This window comes from Hemitrygon akajei, unplaced genomic scaffold (assembly GCF_048418815.1).
Source record: "Hemitrygon akajei unplaced genomic scaffold, sHemAka1.3 Scf000147, whole genome shotgun sequence".
Lineage (NCBI taxonomy): Eukaryota > Metazoa > Chordata > Chondrichthyes > Myliobatiformes > Dasyatidae > Hemitrygon > Hemitrygon akajei.
In genome coordinates, this window is record NW_027332033.1 from 559,558 (window position 1) to 572,440 (window position 12,883).

The 12,883-nt window shown below is 45.5% G+C and overlaps 1 protein-coding gene and 1 non-coding gene across 2 annotated transcripts in view; both read left to right on the forward strand.

Moving 5' to 3' along the window:
* The first annotated feature begins 8,389 nt into the window (after positions 1–8,389).
* trnar-ucg (transfer RNA arginine (anticodon UCG)) lies at positions 8,390–8,481 on the forward strand. Its single transcript is given in 2 exon segments — positions 8,390–8,426; positions 8,446–8,481. It is a non-coding gene; the product is annotated as a tRNA-Arg (tRNA).
* Positions 8,482–9,966: 1,485 nt separating this feature from the next.
* The window catches only part of LOC140723924 (NACHT, LRR and PYD domains-containing protein 3-like), a 37,956-nt gene continuing 35,039 nt past the window's right edge, over positions 9,967–12,883 (forward strand). The window contains exon 1 of the mRNA XM_073038467.1: positions 9,967–10,080. The gene's annotated coding sequence lies outside the window, so the exon portion shown is untranslated. The remainder of the gene's footprint in view (positions 10,081–12,883) is intronic.

The window sequence follows — 12,883 nt, forward strand, 5'->3', positions numbered from 1 at the left end:
GATGATCGTCGATTTCAGACGGTCTCAGCCTGAGCACACACCCCTCAGAATCAGCGGCTTCACAGTGGACAGAGTGGAAAACATCAAGTTCCTTGGGGTGCAGATCTCGGACAATCTCACCTGGTCTGGGAACACCACTGGGATTGTGAAACGGGCCCAGCAGAGATTGCACTTTCTGAGGAAGCTTAAACTAGCATCACTCCCCACTAACATCTTAACCACATTCTACAGAGGCGTGGTTGAGAGTGTGCTGACCTTTTGCTTCACAGCCTGGTACTCCAGCTGCAGTGCTGCCGACAAAAAATCCTTTCAGAGGGTGGTTAAGGGAGCAGAAAAGGTTATTGGTGTCTCACTACCTTCCGTCCAAGACCTCTTTCCGAGTCGATGCCTCCAGAACACACAGTACGTCATTAAAGTCCCCTCGCACCCTCTCCATGAACTGTTTGTTCTTCTGCCATCAGGCAAACTTTACAGGAGCATCAAAACAAAAACCACAAGGTAACTAAACAGCTTCCTCCCACAGGCACTCAGACTGCTAAATAGCTGATCTACCTCACTCTGCTTTGGACACTTTTAACTTGATTTTAACTGACATGTGGCTGTTGTGTTTTACAATTTATTGTTATATTTATTATTTAGTGTTGCGTTTATTATGTTACGATTGCACTGCCCCTGGGAAACGCTGTCTCATTCGGCCCTGCAGAGCTCATGTACGGTTAGAATGACAATAAAGTATTTGAATCTTGAATCTTGAATCTTGAAAAAATCCCATCATGAACTCTAGCTTGCCTATCATCGAGGATCCCTTCAAAAGGAAACATTAAGGACACACAACCACACATGATACGCCCTCTTCTCATTAATGCCATTAGAGAGGAGGTAAGACACATGAAGACACACACTCAACTTTTACGACCAGCATTTTCCCCTCCAGCATCAGCTTACTGGACGAACAGGAAATATTTTTGGTTTGGTACTACTTATTTATTTATTTTTGTATTTTTATATTTTCAGTTAATTAAGGCATCAGTTAATTTGGGTAGCAACTTATTTGGGACAACTCTTGAAGAATATAAACGAAGTGGTTAAAATGCCCGGAAATTCCCTTCATTTATTGAGGACGCTATGCCGCTTAATTGAGACCTTCATCTATCTTTGTATCATCGGCAAATTTAGCTACAATTCCATTAATCCCATAATTCACATCATAGACATATATCTTAAAAAGGAGCGGTCCCAACGCAGATCCCTGTGGAACTCCATCGGTAACCGACAGCCAGGCAGAATGGGATCCCTTTATTTCCACTCCCTGCTTACTGCCGAGCAACCAAAGACCCACTGATGCTAGAAACTCCCCTGTAATTCCATGGGCTCTTGTGTTCTTAAGCAGCCTCGTGTATCAAAGGACTTCTGAAAATACAAGCACACCACATCCACTGCATCTCCTTTGCCTACCCTGTTTGTAATTTCCTCAAAGAATGTAGTAATTTTAGGACACCATGCTGACATTGGCCTATCTTGTCAGGTGCCTCCAGGTACTCCGTAATCTCATCCCTAACAATCGATTCCAACAACTTCCCAACCACTGATGTCAGGCTAGCATGTCTATAGTTTCAGTTCTGCTGCCTCCCACCTTCTTAAGTAGCGGAGTAGCATTTGCAATTCTCCAGTCATTCAGTACAATGCCAGAGTCTATCGATTCCTGGAAGATCATTGTTAATGCCTCCGCAATCTCTCCAGCTACTTCCTTCAGAACCCTGGGATGCATTCCATCAGGTCCAGGAGATTTATCAACCCCCAGACCAGTCTTCCACTGTGAAGACTGATGCAAGATACGCATTCAGTTCCTCTGCCATCTCTTCGGCTCTCATTACAATAACTCCAGCATTATTTTCCATTGGTCCTATAGCCACCCTTTATATCTTATCTATATCTATAACTTTTACCCTTTATATACTTACACAAAAAACGTTCCTATCTCCTTTGATATTACACGCCAGCTTCCTTTCACAATTTATCATTTCCTTCTTAATGACCTTCTTAGTTTCGTTCTGCAAGTTTTTAAAAGCTTCCCAATGCTCTATCTTCCCACTAACTTTGGCTTCCTTGAATGCTGTCACTTTTGTTTTGGCTTTGGCTTTGATTTCATTTGTCAACTACGGGTGTGCTCTTCTTCCATTCGAAAATATCTTCTTATTTGAAATAGTTCTGTCTTTCCCTTCCAACATTTTCGCAGAAACTCCAGCCAAAGCTGCTCTGGAGTCATTCCTGCAAGTGTCCCTTTTCGTTCTGCCTTGGCGATTTCCCCTCTCATACTATTGCCATTTCCTTTATTCCACCGAAATAACGACACGTTGGAATTTAGCTCCTCCTCCTCAGATTTTAAAGTGAACTCGATCATATTGTGATCACTGTTCCCTTAGGGTTCCTTAAACGTAAGTTCTCTCATCACCTCCGGATCATTGCGCAACACCCACTCCAGCACAGCCTATCCCTTAGGGGCTCGACAACAAGATGTTCTAAAAAGCCGTCCCTTAGGCATTCAACAAATTTCATGTTAAAATCCCCAATGATTATCATGACATTGACCTTCTGACACACCTTTTCAATCTCCTGAAATTTGTAATCGCTATCCCGGCTGCTGTTCGGAGGCCTGTATACAGCTGCCACTACGGTACATTTACTCTTGCCAGTTGTTTCATCAACCCATAGAGACTCTGCAACTTCCAGTCATATGTCATCTTTTCTAATGCTTTAATATTATTTCTTATACGCAGGACCACTCACCTCTTCTGCCTACTAACCTATCTTTCCGATACACCGTATACCTTTGGAAGTTCAGCTGCCAAAGAATGGCCATTGTTTAGCCAAGTTTAAGAGATGGCCACAAAGTCATACTTGCCAACCTGCAGCTGAATTTCACGACCGGCCATTTTATTTCTTATTCTGCGTGCATTCAAATATCACACTTTCAGTCCAGTAGGTGTTGTTTCTATTGTAACTGCACCAAGATTCTACTGCCCTGTAACTCATCCCACTGGCTGTGATTATGCCTCATCTCCTGCCTGTCCTTTCTGTCATCTGTGTCGCGCACTATCTCTGATTTATTTCAGTTTTCCCCTTCCTCAGCCCCATCACTCCGGAATTTAATTTGTTTAATTAAATTCCACTGGTTAACGTTTTCTTCCATAGTGATGATTCATTTCTCTGAACTGGCCTCTCATTTAAGTTTTCTGGTCTGTATTTCTTAGCAGACTTCCATATACTCTCATGGAGTGCTGAATCCTGTTTATTTTTTTATATGCAAGTACATACTTTAGAAGTGTTATCAGACTGTTGGGTGATTTTTTTTTAAAGTCTGTATAGCTTTTCCTCCTTCTGTCCTCGGTAGTGTTAATCTGAGGGGGTTTCAGTGTAAACAGTGTTTTTTTTTAATTTGTCGTTTCAGTTCTTATTTTTCATTTGTAAAGTTTCCAGGTTGGAATGGGACGAAGTAGATTTTGCCGAAATAATACTTAAATATTGGTGTAGCAGAAGCGTTTATTGCCTTTGATGTATTTGCTATACAATGGAGATCTGCTTGGCAAATGTTCTTAAGCCTTGCAGTAAATTTTGTCATGTTTTCACTTTATCACTCTACTTTATATTTCACTTGCCTGTTGGCATTCCAGAAACCCGCGTATCAAGAGCTCTGATGCAACGTCTTAGCCCAAACCTTTGATCCCGTTCATAAATGCGGCCTGACCTGGTGAGCCCCTCCAGCACGTTGTGTGTACTGCTCTGGTTTCCCAGCATCTGCAGTATCCAGCGCCGCTCATGTGTCCGATATACTTGTAAGTTTCTAGAAAGGACGCACAGGGACGCAGAAAAGGTTGCTTAGCTCTGTTGGTGAAAAAATAAAATCAAATTTTAGCATTCATTTCAAGAGGACTTGAAGATAAAAGCAAGGACTTAATATTGAGGCTTAATAAAGTACTGGCGAGGTTTCAATTGGAATACTGTAAGCAGTTTTGGGCCCCTGATCTTAGAAAGGATGGGCTAACATGAAGTGAGTTTAACGGAGGTTTACGAAAATGATTCCAGGATTGAATATCTTGTCATAAGAAGAGAATCTGATGGCTGTTATAATTGAAACCTATCTAATGTCTCGATGGATTGGATGTGGAGAGAATGTTCGATGGTGGGAGAGTCTAGAACCAGAGGACAGAGTTTCTGAATAGAGGTGCGTCCTTTTGGAACGAAGATGAGATTAGCCAGAGAGTGGTGAATCTGTGGAATTCGTTGCCAATGGCAGTTGTGGAGGCCAGTTCACTACGTTTATTTCAGACAGTGTTTGATAGATTCTCCATTGGTCAGGAGATGAAGGGATATAAGGAGAAAGCAAGAGATTGGGGCTGCGTGGAAAGTTAGATCAGCCATGATGAAATGGTGGAGCAGACTCGATGAGCCAATAATTGCTCCTGCGTCTTATGGTCTCATGTTTCATGCTCATCTCTTGGTGGTATTGTATCTTGCTGATTCTACCAGCTCTATTACAACTTTCATGCTTTACTTTGCTCTGCACTTATCTTTTCCAATGTTCGTGTTTATATCTTTAGATATGAATTCTACTAATTAAATTAATTGCTCTGCCTTTGATGATGAAGCAGCGATCGTCCGCCTATAGAGGATTTGTCGACCTATAACAAACAATTATTATATTTATATTGTTTCTCAGCTCAAGCTGGTAAAACTGGGAGTCCGGGCAGCGCGAAACGGACTCATTTCTCAGTTTGCTAGGAACTTGTCTGCTCATCTCGCGGGGATGTTTTCAATGGAGGGACATTAGAGGTTAACTTAATCTTCTATAGTGACCATTTCTTCATTTCCCTGGATTGTGCTTTCACTTAAGTTTATCTGTCTGTACTTCTTATTATTTTTACACATCCGTCATGGAGTGCGAATCCTGGTTTCGTTATAGAAAATATATCCTGAGGAGATATTTTACTTCACCACCTCCCTCCTTGTTTCATCAATAAACTACCTTGTACTTCCTTCCCTGCGCCGTACACCTCTTACTCTGACTTACCATCTATTTCCCCACCAATACCAATAATGAAAGCGCAGAGGGGGCAGAAGTGAGCATAGATGCGATTACTAAGGAGAAAATGTGCTTTGGAAGCTGAAAGGCCTGAAGATAGATAAGACTCCTGAACTAGTGTTCAGAAAAATGTAGTTGAAGAGATTGTGAAGGGATTAGAGCCATATCACACTAAAACACAAAAATGCCATTCGGCCAATTTAGTCTGTGCCAACCCCGTAATCTGACTAGTTCCAGCAATCTCCAGCGGGACCATATCCCTCCGTCGCTTCCATGTCTCCATCCAAATTCACTGAAATGTTGAAATCGATACTGCCACTTGCTCTGTCAGCCCATTCCACATTCTCACCGCCTCTGAGTGAAGAATGTTCAATTACAGAACATGTAATTACGCCTCATGTTTCAATTACAGAAGGAGTAATGATCTTTCAAGAGTTTTTCGATTTTGGAATGTTTCTGGGGTCTAGAAAGTTGCAAATGTCACTCCACTCTTTTAAAAGGAGGGAGGAAGAAGAAAGGACATGATAGAACAGATGGTCTGACTTCAGTGGTTGGGAAGACTTTGGATTCCTTTCAGTAGGATTTTTCTTTAGAGGCGCATGCGTTTTCCTTTGGGGAAATCATTCCTGAGAAATCTGTTGGAATTCTTTAAATAATTAGTAAGCAAGATAGAGAAATGAAAGGCAGTGGATGCTGTTTGCATGAATTTTCAGATGACCTTTAGCAAGGTTTCGCACATGAGGCTGCTTAACAACATCACAGGTCATGGTATTACAGGAATGATACTGGCATGGATCGATGGTTGGATTACTGGCAAGAGCAAAGAGTCAGTACAATGCGAGCCTACACTCTTTGCAGCCGGTAACTAACGGTATGTTGCTGGGGTCAGTATTGAGAACGCCTCTTGTCATGTTAGATATCAACGAACTAGGATAATCTAATCAGAGCAACTAACTGTGGTGGAAGGTTCAGGTAATGATCTGCTAAACCTAAGGACTTGGACAGTTTAGAGAAATTTGTGCCAACCACATAAAACAGGGAAATAGCTAATGCAGACACAGACGCCGTGGACGTGCAAACGCAAAAGGATCGATTCCGTGCTCCGTAACTTGAAGAACCTGTGAGTGCTTTGAGTTGTAATATAAGATAAATTATGATGAATTAAATAAAATTTCCGTAGCTTTGTCATTATATCGCTCGATTTCATGTGAACAGATATTAGAGGAATTTGGCATCAGGTTAGAGAATGACGTCTTTCTGTGTACTGGGCAAATGCAATAACCTGACAGCTACCACATTACAGACACGCTGAAACGCACGTCCGGCTGTGCTGATCCAAACATCCCAACGCTCTCCCGACACAAATGCAATAACCTGACAGCTACCACATTACAGACACGCTGAAACGCACGTCCGGCTGTGCTGATCCAAACATCTCAACGCTTTCCCGACACAAATCCAATAACCTGACAGTTACCACATTACAGAGACGCTGAAGGGCCCGTCCGGCTGTGCTGATCCAAACATCCCAACGCTTTCCCGACACAAATCCAATAACCTGACAGCTACCACATTACAGACACGCTGAAACGCACATCCGGCTGTGCTGATCCAAACATCCCAACGCTTTCCCCACACAGATGCAATAACCTGACAGCTACCACATTACAGACACGCTGAAGGGCCCGTCCGGTTGTGCTGATCCAAACATCCCAACGCTTTCCCGACACAAATCCAATAACCTGACAGCTACCACATTACAGACACGCTGAAGGGCCCGTCCGGCTGTGCTGATCCAAACATCCCAACGCTTTCCCGACACAAATCCAATAACCTGACAGCTACTACATTACAGACACGCTGAAACGCACGTCCGGCTGTGCTGATCCAAACATCCCAACGCTTTCCCCACACAGATGCAATAACCTGACAGCTACCACATTACAGACACGCTGAAGGGCCCGTCCGGTTGTGCTGATCCAAACATCCCAACGCTTTCCCGACACAAATCCAATAACCTGACAGCTACCACATTACAGACACGCTGAAGGGCCCGTCCGGCTGTGCTGATCCAAACATCCCAACGCTTTCCCGACACAAATCCAATAACCTGACAGCTACCACATTACAGACACGCTGAAACGCACGTCCGGCTGTGCTGATCCAAACATCCCAAAGCTTTCCCGACACAAATGCAATAACCTGACAGCTACCACATTACAGACACGCTGAAACGCACGTCCGGCTATGCTGATCCAAACATCCCAACGCTTTCCCCACACAAATGCAATAACCTGACAGCTACCACATTACAGACACGCTGAAGGGCCCGTCCGGCTGTGCTGATCCAAACATCCCAACGCTTTCCCGACACAAATGCAATAACCTGACAGCTACCACATTACAGACACGCTGAAACGCACGTCCGGCTGTGCTGATCCAAACATCCCAACGCTTTCCCGACACAAATCCAATAACCTGACAGCTACCACATTACAGACACGCTGAAGGGCCCGTCCGGCTGTGCTGATCCAAACATCCCAACGCTTTCCCGACACAAATGCAATAACCTGACAGCTACCACATTACAGACACGCTGAAGGGCTCGTCCGGCTGTGCTGATCCAAACATCCCAACGCTTTCCCGACACAAATGCAATAACCTGACAGCTACCACATTACAGACACGCTGAAGGGCTCGTCCGGCTGTGCTGATCCAAACATCCCAACGCTTTCCCGACACAAATGCAATAACCTGACAGCTACCACATTACAGACACGCTGAAGGGCCCGTCCGGCTGTGCTGATCCAAACATCCCAACGCTTTCCCGACACAAATGCAATAACCTGACAGCTACCGCATTACAGACACGGTGAAACGCACGTCCGGCTGTGCTGATCCAAACATCCCAACGCTTTCCCGACACAAATCCATGGCTACACGGCTCTGGAATAACAAACCAACGGCTGAAATTCCTAAAAAGAAATCGAGTTCACTCGATCAACAATGTATTGAATGTGGTGTACCATTGTCACTGATTCCAATCCCAGAATATAACGCCGCTGCAAAAGACAGTGACATGTGCCTTTGACAATTCCTTTCTGTGTGACAGAAACAGAATATTCAACAGCCCAAAGCAGGAATGCATGGAGAGATATTGACACGACAAATGGTCGACTGTTCACCTAGGGATGAAATCACTGCAGGCGAGTACTTTTAGCCCTGTCAGGAAATAATTTTACAGGTGGAAACGCCTTGCAGCAGTCGGCCTGTTCCCCATTTCCCCCCTTGGCCTTTCTCACAGAATACGGCCGTGTGGCCTAATGGATAAGGCGTCTGACTTCGGTGCTTGAATGGTGGAAGTCATCAGAAGATTGCAGGTTCGAGTCCTGCCCCGGTCGTTTTGACAAACTGGCGGATTCTGTTCACTCCCTGCAGCATGATTGTCCGCGTGGGGATTAATCGGAGTACTCCACCCCCGGGGAAAACGTAATGCCTCGTCTTCGTTGTACGCAACATATAATATTATGTGTCTAGTCTGTGTAGTATTTCTGCAGACACTTTCATAAACAATTTGCTGGAGCTTCTCAGACCTTCAGGAGGAGCTGCTGCTGGGAAGGTGAAGTTTATTTCACATTCAGCTCCGTCTCCGAGCAGATCTTATCGGCAAGAATTCACCACCCAGCACTGAGGGTGATTTCTTCCGGTTCCAACCCTCCTCCTCTCCGACACAGCACGCTGGTTATCTGCCTGCTGTGGGATGTCTTCATCATTAATTCCCGAGCAGACATCAACCGCCTCAACATCAGGAATCTTCACCGCTTCTCGACCCTTACCCCCACTGAATTTACTGCCCTCTAATCTCTCAGCACCGGTCCCAAAGTTACCATCCAACCTGCTGACAAAGTGCTGCTGTTGTAGAGTGACGGACCGACCTCTACCTGGCTGAGACTAGGCGGTAACTTTCACACACATCATGATGCCTACACCTCGAAGAATCCCGACTCCGGATCATCAGAGAACTGCATCCGGCTTTATCACTGACATCATCAACTCCAGAGAACCTCCATTCACTGTGGATAACTCGTGTTTCCATTGCCCTGAACTGTCCGCTTCTACCTCCTACTCATTCATAAGCCTAAATGTCCGGTTAGGCCCATTGTCTCTGCCAGTTCCTGCCCCACTATCCTGTGTTCTTACAGCTCCAGTCCAAACTATGCTCCATAATTCAGCCCCTTCCCACCTATATTCACGATGCTTCCTGTGCTCTCGATCAACTCACAAACTTTCGATTCCCTGGCCCCGACCGTCGCATTTTCTCCATGGATTTCCAGTCCCTCATCAAGAGGGCCTTAAAACTCTCCAGATTTCTAAAGGAAACAACCAACCAGCTTCCCTCTATCATCACCACCCTCCGTCTGGCAGAACCGGTCCTCACCTCAACAGTTCCTCCTTCGGCTCCTCCCACTTACTCCAAGTTCAATGGGTAGCCATGGACACCCGCATGTGTCCCATATATGTCTCCCTTTTCGTTGCCTAAGTAAATCAATCTACCAAACCAATGTACCACACCTTCCCCGGTAACTCACCCCAGCTCTCCCAGCGCTACGTCGACCAATGTATTGCTGCCGCTTCCTGCACTCACATTGAGCTCGACAATGTCACCCACTTCGCCTCCAGCTTACACCCCGCCCTTGAACGTCCCACTCAATGCAAGCAAAGCAAAGGGAGAAGAAACCAGAGGTCCACGAGCCAGTCCTCATCGGAGGATCAGTGCGGGTGAGCAACTTTAAATCCCCGGGTATTCCTATTTCACAGGATCCGCCCTGGACCCATCACAAGTGCAAATGCGAAGGAAGCTCGGCGGCGCCTCTGGTTTCGTCGGAGTTTGCGGAGATCGGCAGGACATCTGGAACCTTGACACATTTCTGTAAATGTGATACCGAGGGTATCGACTGGCTGCCTCGTGGCTCGGTATGGGAACATCAATGTCAATGAACGTAAGTTCATACAGAATGTGGTGGGTTCGGCCCAGTACATGTCTGGTAAAGTTATCTCACCATTGAGCACATCTATCTTTAGGGACTTTGCCATTGCTTACATGGTGGGTGGTGGGCGCTGATGATTTTTGCTGAAACGTTGGGGGGGGGGGGGCTATTGATACCTTTGTTGTTGCTTGTGCAGCTTTATTATTCCCCTCAACCCCCATTTTCCCGCCTTCTGCCTGTGACCTTTGACGCCCTGACTGATCAGAAACTTTTGCTATATAAAAAACCCAATTGTTCCGCCTTTACAGCCGTCCATAGCAATGAGTTCCCGAGATGGCAGAATTTTATCCTCATCTTTCTTCTAAAGGGGCGCCCTTGTATTCTGAGGCAGTGCCGTCTGGTCCTAAACTCCCTCCACTATGTGAATTATTCCCACCACATCCATACTCTCGCAGTCTTTCAATATTCTATAGTTGTCAATAATATGCACCCACATTTAATCAAACGCTTCTCACACGTAATCCCTTTAATTTCGGGATCACACCGTCCCCATTGCATCATCAATGGGGACAGGAGAGGTTCCGGAGGATTGGAGGGTTGCCAGATGTTCTTCCCTTATTCAGGAAAGGGAGTAGAAATAGCCCAGGAAATTGTAGACCAGTGAGGCTTACTTCAGTCGTTGGTAAGCTGATGGAAAAGATCCTGAGAGGCAGTATTTATTAACATTTGGAAAGGCATAATATGACTAGGAATAGTCAGCATGGCTTTGTGAAAGGCAGGTCATGCTTTACAAGCCTGATTGATTTTTTTGAGGATGTGACTAAACACATTGATGAAGGTAGAGCAGTAGATGTAGAGTATATGGATTTCAGCAAGGCATTTGATAAGGTACACCGTGCACGGCTTATTGAGAAAGTAAGGAGGCATGGGATCCAAGGGGACATTATTTGTGGATCCAGAACTGGCTTGCCCACTGAAGACAAAGAGTGGTTGTAGATGGGTCATATTCTGCATGGAGGCCGGTGACCAGTGGAGTGCCTCAGGGATCTGTTCTGGGACCCCAAGTCTTTGTGATTTTTTTAAATGACCTGGATGAGGAAGTGGAGGGATGGGTTAGTAAATTTGATGATGACACAAAGGTTGGGTGTGCTGTGGATAGTGTGGGGGGCTGTCAGAGGGTACAATGGGACATTGATAGGATGCAAAACTGGGCTGAGAAGTGGCAAATGGAGTTCAACCCAGATAAGCGTGAGGGGATGTTGCCGGAAGGGCGCTCTGTGACGTTCAGCCGGTAAGGAGCTCCATTCCGGATCTGCTGTCCGTGCTACTCCCACAGCGTTCGTCTCTCCCGAGGCTGCCCATAGGGATCTGTACACGACCACCAGGGCGCGTCCACGCACCGGTGGTCCTGCGAGCTACGTGTGCAGGAGCCAGACGTCCTCCCTGCCCTTTGTAGTTCAGCCTGCGTCCAAAAGTAATTCAGTTTGCCTGTGTCGCCAGCGAGTAGACACTACATGAGGCTTTCTGTCGGAGAGGCTGGGCGCTGGCAGGGAGAGAATTACACGTTCAGCTCTCCTTTTCTCCTCGCCGAAAGTGAGAGCCCCAAACACTACCCACTATACTATCACACTGGACGCATTACAACAACCATATTGACGCCTATCTGTGACCGTCGTGAATGTCACCGCTCGGCGTCCTATGCAGCAAGGAGAAATCTCTCAGCTTACACAAACTATCTTAATATAATAAACGAGTGTTCAAAGAAATATTCTCATGAAACTTTCCCGGTATGTTTCCAGTCTCATGGCATTCTTCCTGTGCCTTTTCTACGTGTATAACCGGTTTCTGCGAATATGCATCCTTCGGCTTAGATGATCCAATTCTGCAAAATTCCCAGTGTCCTGCCATTTACTGTGCAAGAACTGCCCTGCCTTAACTTTACAAAGTGCTACATTTTGTCAAATTAAATTCCACCTGCCAATCCTTGACCACTTTCTAAGTTGGTCTATCCACTTCATTGTCCAAGACACCACCGACACTGATGTCATTTACAAATTTAGGAACCACCTGATTACCTCAAATTAGCCTCTGCCTGTTTAAATGCTGACAGATCCCAACACCCGCTTCCCCTCCTGTCACTCTTCCACCAACGCTGTTAGACTCAATGGCCTGCATTTTATACATCGTTGTTCCATTTGCTGTACAGATCAAAGACAGATCGTATTTAACCATGATGTGCGAGGTGATACATTTTGTAGGCAAAAGTAAGAGAGGGATGTCTACATTATTGATAAGGTTTTAGCGATTTTGAGATTTAGCGATTTTGAGATTTGTTTATAAATCCAAAGATCCACGATGGCACTTGCGATACACGCGACGTATTGCCGACAGCTCGCAAAATGTCTGGATGTATTTCTTTTGAAACACTGTCGCTGCAATGTGAAGCCCCTAATTTCCCTTTAAGAAACGTACTGTTGAGCTGTCTAAATTAATCGGCAGTTTAACGAGCTGCTGAAGGACCAGGTGGACTTGACTCTCGGGAATGCAGGTGCAGCACCTTTTAGCGATCAGCGAAGTTCAGCCATTACCGTTGCCGGAACAGAGGTTGGTTCGGCAGACTCCAAGCCAGACTAAATCGCCGGGCTATGAAGCATCCTCTACCCGGCATCTTCTTAGCCAAAGGCCAATGAATTGAAAACAAGGTGCATTATGTAAGCACAACATTGCAGTCTCGGAGGGAAATGAGGGGCTGCTGTCTTCTCTGTTTCATGGAGACATGGCTCAGTTCTGTGTAACAGCCGGAAGGCTTCTCGAT